This window comes from Monopterus albus, unplaced genomic scaffold (assembly GCF_001952655.1).
Source record: "Monopterus albus unplaced genomic scaffold, M_albus_1.0 scaffold1.1, whole genome shotgun sequence".
In the NCBI taxonomy this organism is placed as follows: domain Eukaryota; kingdom Metazoa; phylum Chordata; class Actinopteri; order Synbranchiformes; family Synbranchidae; genus Monopterus; species Monopterus albus.
Genome location: NW_018127881.1, coordinates 4,228,625 through 4,232,843, shown reverse-complemented (window position 1 = coordinate 4,232,843; position 4,219 = coordinate 4,228,625). Strand labels below are relative to the sequence as shown.

Genomic DNA, 4,219 nt, shown 5'->3' with positions numbered 1-4,219 from the left:
TTCTGTGTTTTTCTGTCAATATGGGGTGCTGTGTGTACATTAATGAGGAAAAAAATGAACTTAAATGATTTTAGCATATGGCTGCAATATAACAAAGAGTGAAAAATTTAAGGGGGTCTGAATACTTTCTGTACCCACTGTATGTCAGATTATGTTCTGTCTCATCATTCTTCCACGTCTTCAATTTAAAATTTAAGAACTGAAGTATTCCTCATCAAACCAAAAATTTGAGGCAAAAAAAATACTTAAAAGTGTCACATGAATGCACAGCAACTCATTCCACACTGTCTGTTCAGCTATAGATAATGCAAAATGTGTGAATTGACTCTTAATAAACTAACTTCTGTCAGCCCTCAGGTCTCACTCTCCAATTATCACAATTTTTTTTTTTTTGAAAGTCAAAACCACAACCCCACCCTCTTACCTTCTCTGCAGACATGGCCTGGCCTCCAACTTCTGCACTACCACTGCTACTTTTTAGAGGCCAGAAAATAAAAATAAAAAAGTAGGCTTCTTGGTGGAGCTAATGAAAGAGTGAGAAAGCCCTGTACTCACTGTGTCTCCTTCAGCAGAAAGTTGTTAATAGGATTTATGTGTAAAGCCATCTGGTCTGTAGAAACACGTCAACGGGAGAAACCAACAAAGGCCCTGCAGGAGGGAGAAGACTTGTTTATTACATACGTCCACAATCCAGAGACCTAAAACAAAACACAGGTCATTATGTCTTGTTTGTTACAGCATTCTCATGCCAGCTTCTGCACAGCTGTCACAAGCAGTTTGTCCTTATTCACACGTGTTATTCTTAACAGGTCAAACTGCAGGCAGCATCTGTAGTTCCAATCTAACATCTTTACTTGCTGTTCAAGTGCTCCACTGTTTTTGAGTTAACCCTCAAAACACAGTTACAATGAGTAGTGGTTGAAATGTTCCCCTGTGAAATGGAACAACTCTTCCAGACCTTTATGCCTCATCTGTAGTTAATTAATGGTGGTCAAGTAAACCGATGTGATGAGTTGCCGTTGGAAATTTTGAATTACTCAGGGCTGTCTTCATCTGTGGTGATGTCACTTGTGTGGCCTTTAAGCATCAGTTTGCACTTTTCAACAACAAATACGAAAAACTCAAAGATAGGAATATGTTTTTGACACCGGGGAATGTTGGTGGATTTGTTTGAGGTGTATAGCATCAGCTGCAGATGTATTTTTAAGTCTGCTCAACCCTAAAAAGAACTGGGCCACCCCTACCTCTATACATGAACACACAAAACAGAGAGGTAAGGCTAAGTGGTAGGGGCAAGAGGTAAACCGGGATTGGGTCATTCTTACAGTAACAGGTCACAGAGACTATGAGCTCTGGGCCTAAGTAAGTTTACCTTACAGCAAAGAGTAAAGCTTCTCTTGCTACTAATTGGTTTAGCACCACTTGGCTAGTATCAGTGGAAAGTGGGTGTGGACATGCAGTAACCATTCAGAAAACCACAAGGCCTAGGTAGGGCTAATGAAAGACAGGATGATGATGTCTGACACAGGGAAAATGCTAGGATGACAAACAGATTGGGAGATGTCTGTATTGTTGTGTGATGATCTTAACTTGTTTGTGCTGTGTCTCTCACAATGTCACTGCATGGTTGATGTGGAAAAAGGTTGTTTCCAGATTTTTGGTCTTAATAAGCATGAAAGGTACATAAGGCTATGTACATACAATACATACTGAGAGCCAATGTACCAGACTCAAATTCCTCGTGTGTCCAACACACCTGGCCAATAAAGCTGATTCTGATTTAAAAAGTGAGTGTAAAGGCTCAATGCCATCCAAACCAAATCACCCAGATTGAAATCTGTATGTGAAAGTTATATCAGTATGAACATAAAAACATGCATTATCACAGTCTCTAGGCAGCAGTGTCAGTGCTCGTCTCCATCCAGGTTGTGAATGTCCACAAGAACCCATACACATCCTGAAACCCACAGAGGGGTCACATGACTGGACTTCTAAGAGGATTTTTAACAAAACAAGTCCCCCGTCGACTACCACACAACCAGGATGTCCTGACCCTTCAGGGATTACTCTAATCGACTAACTCACCATCTGTGAGCATTTCTAGGATTTTCATAGAAAGACTGAGGAGGTTTCCAAAAAAAGGAAGTGTAAAATCGTATGTTCAGTTTACAGGAAAAACACAGACATTCACATCAAACAAAAAGTCTAGATTCACCACAGGTGTGTAATAATCTTATAAGAATACCAGGATAAAGGTTTAAAATAAAAAAGAGCCTGAAAATTAGAGAGAGTGGTTTATAACTGGAAGTCCAGAAAAGTTGGGAAACAACCAGGAGTAAAGGTAGAAAAAGTGCAAAAGAAATGTTCTATTCACCTTAACAGCTACAGGCAAAGTTCCTTTAATAATGCCTCGAATCCTCCAAAGGAACAGCTCCCTGGCCTGTATTTGACCTAGTGTCACAGTGTGAGCATGAAGCAGGAGGAAGCCAAGAACATCTGACCCTCCTTAAATCAGCAGAGACTAAAAAGAGAAGAGTCAAAATTATGTTACGAAACGTTTAGTGATTTTCTCAGTCGACCACCAGATGCTGCTGTTCCCCAAGAGACAATGCACTATGCAAAGAGCAGCTCGAGGCACCAGTGGGCTGTAATTTAATTTAAGCATGCATGGTTCTAAAATGACAGACTAAACCTCAATAGTAATATTTAAAAAAGCACAATATCCCATCAGAAATGTGCTTTTCTAAACCTCAAATCTATCACAATCCTGTCTGGCTGTAGCTCACAAGAGGAGAATGGAGGAGGGTAATCATAGCTGAAGTGAACAGTAATGTGTGATAGAAAATAAATAAGGAAAAGTAATGTGTTGTGTAGTTTTATAAGACCAGATCCTTTGTCTCTCCACATCTCTGTGCTGCTCACACGGTCCAGTCTGCTGACTGCTGAAAAGGCTCTAGACTAATGGCTCTGCTGGCATTTCTGCAAACACTTGACAGTAACATGGCAGTTGGCAGGCGGCCCAAGGAAGGCCAATGACCTCAAGGGAGCAGTGGAGAAGCTATCAAGATCTTAAAGAGACAGAAACCAGAGAGTCTCTCCTTCTACACTGTTTCCAATCCATTTCATTTTCATGTCACTACTGTCTGATTACCGCAAACAAGATGGTAAGCACTGCTGAAGTAACAAGAGGCTGCAAAATCAGCTCATGCTGCACCACCTGGAAACACATGAATCAAAGTTATGGTAAAACTGAGACCATTCAAAGCTGTTGTACAAACATTAAGCTGTGTCAAGTACATTAAGGTTCCAGTGGTGGTGACTTGTAATTGAGGAGGGTGTGTGGTGATGATATTTTAGCTCACCCATGGGTTAAGTATTGAAACATCACATTGGTGAGGACGTGAACCTGGTGGCACTGGAAAGCCGGGTGAATCATCAACTCAGAGAGGGCTAATATGTCAGGAAGGACAAACAATGAAGACGCAACAGGAAAATCTGGGTTAAATAAATCTATTCCCAACGGAGGAATTGTTCAAGGAACGTGGAGAGGACAATGGCAGGAGGTCTCGTCCATTCATTATAAATGGAAAGATGCTATTCAGGAGGAAAAACAGTGGTCGGCTCATAGATAAATTAAAACTCCCTAACTCACCACTGATTCCACAAGTCTCATCCTGTTTCCTACCCCAAACTCAGAACACTACCTGAGATGTTGTTTAAAAGGTTAATAAATTGGCATGAATATAAAATGGACAGACACGTTAGTTATTCTGAGATTGTTATCATTACTGGTGGAAAAAATATACTGTAGGCCTATTACCAGTGACCTCAGGGCAGCACAAGAGGAAAGACCATGAGTTTTGTGTCAAAAATGAATCTTGGGGTCAGCCTCAGCTCTACATTGTCAGACTTTTCTTAGTTTTCATTAGCTGTACTCTGTACTTCAAGCTCATGCCAGTGTTACCTTTAAGCATATGAATGTTAGTATCAAATCAAATCAAATCAAATTTTATTTGTATAGCGCCAAATCACAACAAAAGTCATCTCAGGACACTTTACAAAGTAAGGTCTAGACCTTACTGTTATCAATATTATTACATAGGGAAAACCCAACAAATCCCCCTTGAGCAAGCACTTGGTGACAGTGGGGAGGAAAAACTCCCTTTAACGGAAGAAACCTCCGACAGACCCCGGCTCTTGGTGGGCGGCCTTCTGCCTC

The 4,219-nt window shown here is 40.8% G+C and overlaps 1 long non-coding RNA gene across 1 annotated transcript in view; it reads right to left on the bottom strand.

Moving 5' to 3' along the window:
* Positions 1 to 3,665, bottom strand: part of LOC109973714 (uncharacterized) — a 6,835-nt gene extending 3,170 nt beyond the window's left edge. Inside the window, exons 1-2 of the long non-coding RNA XR_002276859.1 lie at positions 2,375 to 3,665; positions 556 to 648 (exon numbers count right to left, since the gene is read on the bottom strand). This is a non-coding gene — a long non-coding RNA (uncharacterized LOC109973714). The remainder of the gene's footprint in view (positions 1 to 555; positions 649 to 2,374) is intronic.
* Positions 3,666 to 4,219: the final 554 nt, after the last annotated feature.